Genomic DNA, 14,631 nt, shown 5'->3' on the forward strand with positions numbered 1-14,631 from the left:
AAAAAAAAACTAATGCCAGGCTAGCATTATAATTACATTACATTTTAATGTGGTTATATAATTTTTTTAAATATATTGATGTCATGTAGTTTGCAATGATGTCACCATGTGATACAAATCTTTGATTAGATACTGGATCTACTATATCCTTTCTTCTATATGATGGATGACAATCACCCTGATGTAAATTACACTGACAGTAAATAGTTATTTTCAGGAAGTTGTCAACTCCAGAGCCTGAACCCTAAATAAAGTCAATAATTTAAACCCCATAGTACTATCTTTGTAGGTTACCTTTAATGTTTTCTTAAACAGCACCTAAGGTAACATTAGTGAAATGTGCAAGTTATCTGTGCCGGCGATAAAAGAAGAGGGAGAAGAGTAAAATAAAAGGTAAATATAAATATACTCGTTGCCCAAGGGTTGCTACTGTAGTTATTATGTTAAATGGTTTAGTGTTTCCTAAATAAGGGTTTGGCTCCCTCTAGTGACCACTGAACTCTGTCAGGATTTTTCCTTCCTTTTAAGAAGCAATGCAGTTATGCATTGTGGGATATTAGTCTGGATGAGGAAGCGACTCATGTTGTTGAATAAGTTTGGACTACAAGACACACAATGCCCTGTGCACAGCACAGCCTGCTGGGAGGAGAGATAAAAGGACAGGCGTGGCCTGCTTTCAGCCTCTCTGGATGCCATTCAACTAGCAGCAGGAGGTCTGTGTGTGTGTGTGACCAGGAGTGATAGACTGCTGCCTACAGCTGAGAGCCAGATCATCTGCCCCAGAGGGATCTTTGGAGGATTGCCCTGCTAATTGAGCAGGTGGATCGGCCTGTGCTTCAGAGCATTTGAAGCCATCTGCTTTCCAGCCCACTGGGAGTTGCAGCACAGCGTGGCGACACCATATTCCCTAACGGAGACACCAGGAGGAGATTCCGGACAGAGTCCAACATCCACTGGGATCCATTGTGGTGAGAGGGCACATGCCTATCCAAGTAGAGACTACAGTATAGCTGAGTGAGTTCTTTCTTACAGACTGCTGGCAAGACTTGTAGTTCCACGGCTGTGGATCCGCTCTTTCCAGTCATCATACAGCTAGACTTGTTATTTTTCCCTGAGCTGTAAGGTCAGCACTGTATTACTCACACATACAGTTCAAGAAGGAATCTATGAGTGTGAATAGTTCTTCAGTTGTGCAGTCACTAGCATCGTGTTCTGTAGCCATTGCCTCTGTCCCTTTGGATTACAAATAAATACAACATCATCACTGCAGTATAGGCTGAAGCTGAAGCTGAAGACATCTGGAAATTAAGGAATATTTACCACTTTTTTCTTCTACAAAGCTTACTGTACTACATTGGAGTTCTACTCTGAACTACAACCTAGAGAGAGTAATTTAGTGAGAAATAGTATTGTGTTTACTGTATTACTGTATTCACTGTTTATGCATTTTGGTACTGGTCTGTGTGCTGAGGCTTCAGTGGGAATGTATTTAAGATCTATCTCCCTGTGTACCTGTTCCCATATAACCTCTTTAGGTTGTTATCAGTTTATAATTGTATGGTATTTGTGCACTGAATAATACTTCTGCCAATCATAACTTGTGTTCATTCATCTGTTACTCATAATCCTTTTTCCGTTATTTCATACCACAGTAAACATTCTGAGTGGTTCAGTAACATTGTGTGAGTTTCTCATTACTAATATGAATTTTCAGAATGGAACCCTAGGTGTCAGAGGTAAGAGGGGATCTGCAGAGTCGGGGTAGACAGTGGGGTATAGAGTCAATCAGCAGTCCTCATGGGGGTACGTACTGTATATGTGTTCCATTATTTTAATATACAGATTTCATTCTGACCCAATGTTCCTATTTGTAATTATTCTCTGGGTGAATTCTACATTCATTTGCTATATGTTGACACAGAAAATTACCCATGAAAATGTAGTCATTGGGGTAGATTTACTGAAAATGTGTGCATACAGAATCTGGTTCAGCTGTGCATAGTAACCAATCAGCTTTTAGGTTTTAGGCCCAGTTCACACTGGTGCGACATGCGCTCCAACTTTGAGAGCACAAGTCACATGACAAGTTGTGCGCCAATAAGTGCAATGGAACCGTTCTAATAGGAACAACTTGCAACCCTCTGATTTAGAAAAAGGTTCCTACACTACTTTTGGTGTGACTTTGGGAGAACTTGCATTGACTTCTGTGCCAAAGTTGGGCTGGGATGTCGGCTTAAAAGTCGTGTGAAAGTTACACAACTTTGAAGTTGTCACAGTGTGAACCAGGCCTAATTGGCAAAGTTTAATTGACCAAGCTGAAGTTATAATTTGATTGGTTACTATGCCACTATGCACAGCGGTACCAGATTCTGTGTGCACCAGCTTTAGTAACTCAAATATATAAAGAAGGAGAAGGGTTCATATGTTCCTGGAAGTGGGGACTGGCCACATCCCTGGTAGTTTAGACAAGAAAGAAAAACGATTACCCCCAGATGGGACTTTTAAGGCCAGACTCCAATGTATATATAATTTTTTTTTAATTTATTAGATATTTGCACCAAGATGGGTAAACACTTAATTACAGAGTAATTCTGGATGTTGGATTACAGAAATCTTCTGGAACAGTCAGAAATTATGTATAATAAGAATAAAAAACATATAAGAAGTAGTGATAAAGTGACACCTGGGGCACACGTCCCATGTGTGGACCCAGGAGAAAATAGGAAACAACAAGAAAGTACTCAAATAAAACCTCGTGAAGATACAATACAATTAGATTAAAAAACACTCTGTAGAGAGTAGTGGAGAAATGCCCGACGCGTTTCTGGTCTATTGATGGAGCAACAGACCTTCATCAGGGGCCACAGGAGTGTGTGATTACAAGCTGTTTTTCTCTCTCTAAAAATAAAACACACATCATTATATTATATCATATCATCAGGTGTATATGGATCCATATTTTAAGTAGTTGTTAGAGATACCTCTACTATAATGTATATGATCAACATACCGTTTGTGGTAAACCAGGGTTTGAAAATTGACCCTCAACTTGTCGGTTTAGGATATCCCCAGGGCCGACTTATGGGGTCTCATAAGTAAGAAAAGAGAAAGGGGAGGGATGGCTCCGATTGATCCCAAACACACGGTATCCTATTGAAATTTAAGGATATAGGGAGTAGAAAAAGAAAAGAGAGAAAAGAAATAAGAGAAAAAGGAGAGAAAAAAGGAAAAAAGAGAAGAAAAAAAGAGAAAAGAAAGAGAAAGAAAAAAGGGTAAGGAAAGAAAAGAAAGAAAGAGAAAAGAAGAGAAGGGGGGGAAAAAAAAAAAAAAGGAGGGAGAAAACGGAGAAAGAGGAAAAAAGAAAAAGAAAGAAAAAAGAGAGAAAAAGTAAAAACATGACAAATGATCCAATGCATAAATCCTTGGTCATACTGCTCATATTCATGATAGAAACAATAATTACCCAAATGTAGGGCTTGTTAGGGCAAAAGTGCAGCAGGTCAGGGGGTTTACTGAGTCCAATGCGGACGATCCTCTTAGAGTTGCTAGGGGGAATCCCGGGCTCTATATGTAGAGAGGAACCTGGTGCCGAATGCCTGTGGAGCAGACGTATATAGATAGAAACTGAGGCATGCATGGTAAGGAGAGGTACATGCTAGAGTGAGGTTAGGTTGGTTACAAAAAGGCTTGTTTGAGTATAAGGTAGAACAGGCACTCACCGTGATTGGGGTATTGTAATACCAGCGTTACTCCCTTCAGCTCGCAGGGTGCTGGGAGAACTGGTCATATGTTGGCTCTATTTATGGGGTGGACATGACCTGGGAGGGCCGTGTAGCTCGGCCCCTCCCAGGGATTCTGATCAGATGGGATTGCCATCTGCTGTTTACAATCGTTCTGCTGGAGGGGGCGGGATGGGGCTAGTGGGCATGGCAATCCGCCCCTCGATGGGGAGGAGTGCCTTCTTTCCAGCATTGTTGTGTAACTGTGGTGATGACGCTGGCGTCACGGGCCATGTGACCCTGCGCCTCGCGTCACACCATGAACAGCGGGGAAGCCTTCTAGCAAGCCCGGCCGCGTTACCATGTCGACGGCGCTGATGCCAATGCCACGTGACCCGGCAGAGCCGCGTCACATCGCTAGAGGCAGGGAAGCCCTCTGACGAGCATGGCCACATCCCCCTGTTTGGGGATGTCGCGCCCGGCGTATCCCAACGATTCAGGCACGGCGGGGAATACAGTATTAAATACACTGTACCGGTCCTCGCATGGACAGAGTGTCCACCATTATTAGAGTAAGCCGAGTGCCAAATGGCAAAAAAACTATATGACACCCCGAGTCCGGGGTAGAGATTTCAAGATTTAAATGTGAACAGCTGTGGGTGAGATAAGAAGAATAGTTGAAGAAAAAGACAAAGAAAAAGAAAGAGAAGAAAAGGAAAATAATAATAAAATAAAGATAGATGGGAAAATGTATAAAAAAGGAAAAGATATATATTGAAGATAATAAAGTAAGAGGAGAAAAGGAGAGTAATAGATAGACAAAAGGGAACAGAAGGAATCGAAATGCAGGGTGAACAAGAGGAGCCATAACGCACAAATCTCTAGCCACAAATCAAGTTTAACAAGTAAAGGTCAGTTGATCATATAGTTTTATAAGAAGGAAAAATACGGATAGTATACAAGTGAATATGAAAGTGATTTGCACTTTCTGTTCCATCAAGGTAAATCAGCTGAAAATTAAGCATAATAATGGATCGGTGCAGTGAATATCCCGATGGACCAGTATATATAAAAACAATATCCTCTTTCACATTTATATCGATATAATCAGGAAACACACCATTAATTAAATTAGGCAGTAATCAAACATTTAATACGTCTAAATGGTTCGTGCTAGAGTAGGATAGAATAGGATAGTGGGGACAAAAGAAAGATAAGGGGGCAGTTGACATTTTATATCTCGTAGGTTCGGTGGAGAGGTTGGTATGTTGATTAACCCTCCCCCTCCCATACACCCGATTTATATCCCTCAAGGAAGGGTCTATAACTGATGTTATTGTTCAAACCCGGGGGAGAGGCGGCATTCAAGGCCACTATCCAGCGAGTTTCTCGCTGTAGTAATAGTTTGTCCCAATCCCCACCTCTTGGGTTCGGATGAATTCTATCAAGCGCCAGAAAGGTGATTTTAGGAAAAAACCCCTGGTGCACATCTCTTGTATGTCTTCCAAGGGGAAGGTCAGCATTGGCAATTTTCATACTATGCACATGCCTGCTTATTCTTTTTTTCCATTCCAGTTTCGTTTTTCCCACGTAGAAACACCCGCATGAACAGGTCATAAGGTATACAATTCCGGCGGTACTGCAATTTGCAAAATGTTTTGGTTTATATGATTGACCATTTGGGAGGTGTGTAGTCTTGCTGATATTTAGGTATTGACATTGCGGGCATCCACCGCAGGTGAACGTGCCCCACCGCTTACAAGGATCCCCCCTAAAGGCCCCTGTATATTCACTCGTGACTAGTATGTCTTTTACAGACCTAGTTCTCCTGTATGTGATAAGTGGTCGATCAGAGACGAATTGACCCATAATAGGGTCGATTTGCAGGACATGCCAGTTTTTTTCAATTATTTTCTTAATTGATTTGTACTGTTTGTTGTATGTTGTAATTATCCTTATTGGTGTCCTTGAGTTCTTTTGGTCATGTGATACCTCTTTTTTGCGAAAGAGAATGTTCGCTCTGGATTGGCTTTTGGCTCTTTTAAACGCCTTCTTGAGGCATGTTAGAGAATAACCTCGTTGTAGAAGCCTCTCTTTTAGTTTTTCTGCCTCCCCTAGGAAAGCTGTTTCTTCCGAGCAATTTCTCCTTAAACGGAGATATTGGGAATATGGTATCGACCGAATTAGTGGTATTGGATGGAAACTATCTGCTTGTAGTATGGTGTTTCCGGCAGTTTCTTTGCGGAAGAGATTACTTGATAGGCGTCCATCCTCTGTTTTTGAGATGGTGACATCTAAAAAGGTGATTGTGGTTTCACTACACACTTTTGTAAATTTTAGATTGAAGTCGTTCACGCCCATGTCTTTCATACAAAGCTCGAGGTCATTCTTTGTTCCATCCCAAACCATAAAAATATCGTCGATAAACCTGTGCCAAATTAAAATGTTTGCTACGTGCGGTCTGGCTCCATCAGGGGTTAAAAAGAGGTTCTCCCACTCCCCCAGATACAGGTTGGCATACGATGGGGCACAACAAGTCCCCATCGCTACCCCCTGTATCTGGAGGAAGTGGGAGCCATCAAAGGTGAAGGCATTGTGATGAAGGATAAAGTCCAGAGCTTGAACAATGAACTTGTGTAATGGTTTATCGTCACGATGTGATTGACTGATAAAATGTTCTATCACCTGTAGCCCCTTCTGGTGAGGTATAGAGCTATAGAGAGCCTCTACGTCCACAGTAACCAGGAGCGCTTTATCTGGGACCACCAGATTCTCAAGATTCTGTAACAGATGTGTGGTATCCCTGATGTAGGAGGGTAGATTCATCACCAAAGGCCGGAGCTGTTCGTCCAGGAATTGGCTTAAGCGTTCTGTGATGCATCCGCGTCCCGATATGATGGGTCTTCCAGGGGGATTTTGGTGGTCTTTATGTACTTTTGGCAGGCTATAAAAAGTTGGAATCTTGGCATGATCCGTTCTTATGAACTCCCACGTCTGTTGTGTGATCACATTTTCCACATATGCTTCGTCCACTAGTTTGAAAAATTCCGAGTCGTATCTTTCAATAATGGATCTGGGTATAAGTCTATACCATTCAGCATTAGATAGTATATTTCTACACATTGTCTGGTAAAACTCGTTGCTCATTATCACGATGTTCCCCCCTTTATCCGAGGGTTTTATCGTCAATTGTTTTTGATTGGCTAAGAGTTTTAGAGCCTTTTGTTCCTGGTGTGATATATTGTTGGGGCTGTGGCCTTTCTTCAAGTTCATTAGATCCCTTGTTGTCATTGCTATGAACGCATTGAGATTCGAGTTCAAAGTTAGAGGTGGAAATTTGTTGGATTTCTTCTTCAACAAGGATTTCTTAGACAGGCCTCCTTCAGTTGGTGTCACCTGTTCTTCCAGAAATGTTTTTAGATCTATTCTATCTATGAGATCTCTATTTGTCTGTTCGTCCAATAGGGCGATCAAATCGTTCATGGCCTGTTCTTCTCTGGCAGTTGGTCCATTGGTCGGAACTGGTTTTTCATAGAGGCTTTTAAGGATGAGTTTTCTCGCAAATAAATGCAGATCTTTTATTAGGTCAAAAGTGTCCACATCTTTTGAAGGGCAGAAGCTAAGGCCCTTCTGTAGAATATTAGTTTCATCTTGGGATAGCGGATATTGGGACAGATTTATGATGCTGAAGGAGTCATTATTCCCTCTGCATGTTTCCTTAAGTCATTTTGGATCATTGATGTTGCCCCCTTGGTGGGTGTCTTCAGTAGTTGTGGGATGTTTTCCCCTCCCCAAAGGGGGTCCTTTAGCTTCCGTTGGTGTGGGTTGTGCTGTTGGGCCATTGTCACTGATGTGTCTCTTATTGTCATTTCCCCTCTCAGGGGATGTCCATTTTTGTTTCCTACTGCTCTGAGTTGTCGACTGTGAACGAGCAGATGATAAGGAATTTAGTGAGGAATTTGACCCTAAATCATTTTTCCAACCCTTTGTTTTCTTCAGGTTGGTTCTCCTTTGGGGACGATTTTGATTTTTGCGTATTAACCAGCGATAAGCCTTGCCCTCTTTGAACGCCATTTTGTCTCTCCAGAAGTTTTGTTCTTTTTTGGTGATGAGATCCTTGACAGTGGTGTCTATGTGTCCCTTTATCTTTTGTTCCTGATCTTTGTAAGTATCCATATCCATATAGCTTTAGTAACTCCCCCTTATTATTTAAGTGGATGAAAGCATGGTAATGGATATCCTTCAAAGTCTTGTAGAGAGATGGAGACACTGAGGTTATGATTAAGATATGATTTATTGTCATTGCAAATAAAATCCACAACAAAATTACAGAAAAAACGAGAAAAACCCACAGAAGCTTTACCAGGAGCTAATTTCTGCCTCAGCCACTGCATCTGTGCATGCCGCCATCATCATGGTTAGTAGTTATGCAAATCTCAGAGAGGACTATAAACAAAATTTAAATAATTAGGTTTACTGCATCTCGTAGTCCACAACACATAACTGGGGGTACATTTCCTAGACTGTAAAAATGTATCAGCACAAAGCATAAGTACAACAAAGATTGTATCACTCACTATATCACACCTGACATGGTGGTTTACTGCATTAAACCCATTCCACACGACTCTGTGCCCTAGGCAAAGTGACTGTCGGCCTCTAGGAAAACAGGCTATTTTCAGAATCACAGCTGTTAAAGATATTTATTTGATGTTCACTTTGTATTCAGTCTCTAAATACATAGTCATCTAAATACTGAATACCTAGTACCAGGATTATGTTACAATGTTTTTTTACACTGCATCATATAGTTTAAAGCAGAGGCCCCTTTTAGAAGATAACCCCTTCATGAATGGGGGTGGAGGGGGGTTCAGCCTCTCACCTTTATCACCTTCGGGGGTTGCAGTAGCAGTGTACAGGGCTCACCAGTACTCTGTAATCTCAACCTGGCTCTCCTTCCTCCTATTCTCCTTCTTTCCCTTCTTCTCAATAGACCATTACTTGAGTAACGTGACTACAGAGATGGAAGGGACTAGTGGCGCTAGGAGAAGGGGAGCAGGCACCCTCTGGTGGTGGGTGGGTGACAGTGCAGGTTGTGCTGACTCGCTCTGACAATGCCCGACCCCCAACAGGCCAAATTTGCAGCAGTGAATACAGTTTTTGTTCAGGAAAGTCCATTGAATCCAAAATTGAATGTTAAAGCAAATATTTTTGAAGTACTCTCGGTCAGAATTTGCTATGTGATTAAATGTGCTGATAACAATTTTCAAACTAACCTTCATACCAAAATCTACTAGTGTATGGCCAGCTTTAACACATCCCTTGTGGTAACAAAGAAAAAGCTCCCTGATCAATTTTTAGGACCTCAAAGGCCTTGTACATCGTGTAAAGGCCCCATAGGTTATTTAACCTTAGGCTAAAAAAATGCCAACTTGCTTTAAAATGTAACCAATGGATTGCTAACCGATAGGTCAAAACTGATCGTTAGTACACACAACCATCAGTTAAACATCCACGCATGCTCAGAATCAAGTCGACACATGCTTGGAAGCATTGAACTTCGTTTTTTTCAGCACATCGTTGTGTTTTACGTCACCGCGTTCTGACACGATCGTTTTTTTAAACAATTGGTGTGTAGGCGCGACGGACCATCAGTCAGCTTTATCGGTTAACCTATGACAACGGTCCGTCGGTCCGTTCTTATCGGATGGACTGATTGTGTGTACGCGGCTTAACAGTATTCCCTCCTTGTTCTCGTATAGCCTCCTAATAGTGTCTGTGAGGCCTGTGAGAAGCAGAAGAACATTTTTTTTTTTTGCACTCTTCAGTTTATAACTGACCCTTTCTTCATTGTTATTTATTGCATAAGAAGCAAAAAAGCCTGCTTTCAGAAATGACCAGTGGTTTTCCTATTCTAAATTAAATGAATCTCTGGAGTCTGAACACAATTTCATTTAGACAGCATTTTGGACATGTCGGCTCACTTTGTTTGACTGCTACAACCAGCAAAGACAGGCAATCAGAGACAACTTTTTTACTGCTCTTTCGATTTTGTCCAGAGAGAGTTCTTGCTGGATGTTGAGAAGCAAATCACTCAGCATCAGATGCATTTTAAACAATAGAGAGACACAATAGCTCCTGTGGATGTTTTCATAAATACATGTATTTGAAAAAAAGCTATTTTATATTTAGGGACTTGGTTTAACCCTTTACATATTATACATACATATATGCTGAATCCAATAGCTTCGGAGCACTGCAGTGCTCACTGTGGGGTTGATTTACTAAATTTGCAAATAGACTGTGTACTTTACAAGTGTAGTTGCCCTCTGCACGCACAGTTGCTCCAGAACTTAGCAAATGAGGTCAAGCTTAACTTTGCAAAAAATACCCAATCACGTGCATGGAACATAAAAAAAAACATAATTTTTGAATTTTTGTTTGAACATAATTGGATTGGCTTCATCTCATTTACCAAGCTCTAGAGCAAGTGCACTTGCAAAGTGCACAGTCTAGTTGACTTAAGTACATCCATCCATGTGTGTTATCTGGTGCAACATGTGACCAAACAAAAAGTAAGGGATGCCACGCAAGGCTGCAGAGGGATTCTTTCCTGTAGTGCTGGGAGTGTTGCCAACGACAGAGCTCATCCCAGTTTCAATGATACAATAGCCAAAAAAAGTCTGAAGCCTCGTACACACGGCCGAGGAACTCGACGTGCCAAACACATCGAGTTCCTCGGCCAGTTCAGCCCTGAAGCCGCCAAGGAGCTCGGCGGGACGAGAGCTCCCATAGAACAACGAGGAAATAGAGAACATGTTCTCTATTTCCTCGTCGAGCTCCTCGTCGGCTTCCTTGGCCGAAAGTGTACACACGGCCAGTTTCCTCGGCAGAATTCAGCCAGAAACTCGGTCGGAAGCTGAATTCTGCCGAGGAAACTGGTCGTGTGTACGGGGCCTGACACACCACACATCACTACAAGACATCATGGATATATGAAATGACAGCCTCAGCACTACCCTGTTCTGGGCTGTTTGATGCAGCCCCAGTGTCAACCAGCAGGTGTCTCCCAGGAGCCAGCAGGCCGTGGTAATCAGGCAAATTTGTGTTCCGCTGCCGGGGGGCTACTTAAGGCTGCTCCGCCTGACCCCTGATGTGTCACAATTCTGATCCCTTCCTTGCTACAAGTTTGTTCCTGATTGCCAGACCCAGCCTGTACTCCTCTGTCTTGTTCTTGCCCCCCTCAGCTTAGCTCCTGCTTTAGTTCCCAGCCTTGATCTCCTCTACTCTGCATTCCCTGTACCCTTAGCAGTATATTGTATGTATTTGTATTTCATTAGTAGTTAGGTTTATTAGTTATTCATTTTTTTCTGAATTGGGGGTTTGGTTCTTGTTTGTCTTTGGGGTTGTTCATGTTTGTTGTTTGCAGTGTTCATGGTTTGCTGTTTTTCACTGTAAATAAATATCACTTTAATGATATATACTTTATTTGATCTCAGTTCCCTTGTGTAGCTACGTGTCTGGTCTCCTTAGCCGCTGATCCCTGACATATTCGTGATGCTCACCAACAACCAGATCGGCTACACTTGGGAACTGGGAGCCAGTTGCTTTGGGCTTTTGCTTTTCCTTTGCTTTGATTTGTGTCATTCACTTTGGCAGGAGCTGACTGAGAAGGAGCTGCTTGGAACCATTCTGACTGCACACACCTTAGCTGTTGAGGGTAGATTTTCACTTAGTGAAGTACAACCTTTGATTTAGGTCTGTTCTGAGCTACTATTTCAGTTTACCCCTCAGGGGCATGATGTTTTCACTCCTCCATTTACTGCCAAAAATCAATAATCTCTTACTCTGTTACCCTTAGTAACCACAGCTGCTACTGATTGTTTGTTACCTCCTGTAGATCAGTACCCTTACAACCAGTAAGCACAATTCCTATGTATGCAATCCATTGAAAACTCCCCCTGCAATGTCGTTACCCATAGCAACATCCCAGGCCTCTTCCTGTATTTCTGCTACTCTTCCCTCCATTCTTCCCAGTACTGTTACTACCTTCCCATCAGCAGTACACTCTGGTCTGCACAAGGCAACTATGTGCACGACTCCAGTATCTAAACCAAAGAAAAATAAACAAAACTTTTTCCATGCCTCCTCCATGCTGCCACTTGCCGATGGTGTCCATTCCTTCTCCATGATGCCACCTGCAATGGTGTCCATTTCTCCTCCATGCTGCTGCTTGCTGATGTTGGCCATTCCTCCTCCATGCTGCTGCTTGCTGATGGTGTCTATTCCTAAACCATGCTGCTGCCTGCCATGGGGGACCTGGCATATGTTGCCAAGCTTGCCCTGGCCCTGCTGGACAATGCTGGTTTCTGACCTGCCGCTGCCCTACTGGACTTTGCTGGTTCCAAGGCTGCTATCCAGTCTGATGTGCCCGCTGTCCAGCCGGTTGATCCAATGCCTGCTGCCCAGCCTGTTGATTCCGGGGCCGGACTATCAACAGGCTGGGCAGCCTGTCCCACTGGAATATGCTGATTCTGAGGCTGCCGCCCCCCTGGACTATGCTGATTTTGGGGCTGCCACCCAGCTGAACTCTGTTGACTGGGTTAAATTCCTGCCTGCTGATGGGTCTGAGGCTTCAGTAATCCTACCTAGCCCGTTTTGAGACCTCAGCGACAGGGTCCGAACCAAGCTTCCTGACATTGGCAGCAGGGTGCCCAGTAGGCATGTAGACCCCTGTGGTGGAGCATTATGGAGCGTCCGGAGACTTAAGGGGGGGAATCTGTTAGGATTAAGTTCACCTGCTGGTGGCACTATCCTATGTCTCCTCTGATGAAGTCACGTGACGTGATGACACACGTTAGGAATACACACGTGACCATAAGCGACATAGGAGTCTGTCCGTGCAAGTCTTTCCATATCCCTGGTTGGTGTTTTATGTAATGTAAGCAGATTTATTTTTATTAAATATCCAGTGTTTGCTTACTTCACATGGGAGTCTTTTGTTTTTTTGGCTATATGAATATCTGTCCCCACTGAGTGCCTCCATCTTTCTGAAGACCTCCGAATTATCAGTTAATATCTGGAGTTTCGTATGGATGTCACTGTCTGCTCAGGAAGCTGCTGTATTTACATTTAAAGCTACAATACCTATGTATTGAGGTAAGCGCTCTGTGAGCCCACATAGCAGGAAGTTCTACAGTTGAAGCACTAAGATTTATGGATTGAAGCAATAGAAGAGTTTTATTGATTTTTCACTAGTTTGGACTGTGCACAGTTTTCGTTTTATTTTATTTTCATTGGTCTCTCTTGTTATTCAGCAATATATATTTATTTTTTTGGCTCTTATCTTGCATCTGCACTTTAATTGTTTTGGAGCAGTTATGTTTACACATATTTTGCACTTGCACTTTTATTGTGATTCACTTGTCATTAGGTATATATATCGCCTGTTAGCGATTTTCACTTATGCGCAGTAGGTGGTTCTGATACTGCGCTCATCATTTTATTATTATTTTTACTTTATAGTGATTTGTACACTTGTAGATTGAGCAGCAATTTCACATATTTTTAACCACTTTTTCCCCTATTGTGGATTTCCTTTGAATTCATTTGGCTAGCGCAGAAGAACCCCTATACTATAGTTAGGTGTATTAGTTATTCTGGTTCTTCTGCATTAATGGTTCTTGTTTGTCTTTGGGGTTGTTAATGTTTGCTATTTGCTATGTTCATGGTTTGCTGTTTTTCACTGTAAATAAATATTTATATATACTTTGGTCTCAGTTCCCTTGTGTAGCTACGTGTCTGGTCTCCTTATCTGTTGATCCCTGACAGTTTGTCCTGGTCACGTTTTTCACTGGACCCCCTTTCACACTGTAAAGCGCCTGAAAAAAAACTTGGCTGCAATCCCAGTGTGAAAGCTTGAGTGCTTTCACACTGGGGCACTGTGTTGGCAGGGTGTCAAAAAAAAAGTCCTGCCAGCAGCTTCTTTGCATTGCTTTAGGAGCGGTGAATACACGGCTCCTAAAGCACCCCTGCCCATTGAAATCAATGGGCGGCACCAGCAAAGCGCCACTTTTCAGTGCTCTGCAGAGGATTTTAACCCTTTTAAAAAGGGCCATAAAAACGATGGTAAAGCGATTGCTAAAAATAGCGACACTTTACCGCTGATGCCTGGGTGCTTTCAGTGTAAAAGCACTCTTAGATTATCTATATGGTGAAATTAGACATGCTGACTACAGAAAATTACCCAGAAGAAAGATGGATTGGTCACCAAAAACAGAAGCTCAACATAAAAGCGAAACCTTCATCTTCACCTGTGATCTAATTATATAGAAGAGTGACAAGAACTGAACAAGACCAAGTGCTCAACCAAGACTGTTCCTATTTTATTATATTAATTTTTCTTTTTTTTTTCTTTTAGTCCAAGTAGAGATCTATGTTTATCCCAAGCACTGTTGACTGACTCCCTGCTTATGCTAAAAGTCTGTTGCAAGCATTGACCACTGAAGCTTTACAATTACTGGGCCAGATTCACAGCTAAAATACGCCGGCGTATCTACTGATACGGCGGCGTATTTTCAAATTTGCTGCGTCGAATCATTAGTTTGAATCCTCAAACCAAGATACAACGGCTTCTGGCTTCGATCCAACAGGCGTACGGCTTCGTACACCTTCGGATCGTAGGTGTAATACTTCGGCGCCCGCTGGGTGGAGTTTGCGTTGTTTTCCGCGTCGGGTATGCTAATTAGCTGTTTACGGTGATCCACGAAGTTACGCGCGGTCGTCGCATTCTCTTACGTCGTCGCTAGTCGGCTTTTCCCGGCGTAAAGTTACAGCTGCTATTTCTTGGCTTAAATTTAGACTTGCCATGTTAAAGCAAATTCGAATTTTTTTTTTTTTTCTGCGTAAGTCG

The 14,631-nt window shown here is 42.4% G+C and overlaps 1 long non-coding RNA gene across 1 annotated transcript; it reads right to left on the bottom strand.

Moving 5' to 3' along the window:
* Positions 1 to 2,540: 2,540 nt before the first annotated feature.
* Positions 2,541 to 3,912, bottom strand: LOC120914455. The gene is made up of 3 exons (XR_005743677.1): positions 3,464 to 3,912; positions 3,011 to 3,150; positions 2,541 to 2,898 (listed from the first exon to the last, which is right to left on the bottom strand). It is a non-coding gene; the product is annotated as an uncharacterized LOC120914455 (long non-coding RNA).
* Positions 3,913 to 14,631: the final 10,719 nt, after the last annotated feature.

This window comes from Rana temporaria, chromosome 9 (assembly GCF_905171775.1).
Source record: "Rana temporaria chromosome 9, aRanTem1.1, whole genome shotgun sequence".
NCBI lineage: Eukaryota > Metazoa > Chordata > Amphibia > Anura > Ranidae > Rana > Rana temporaria.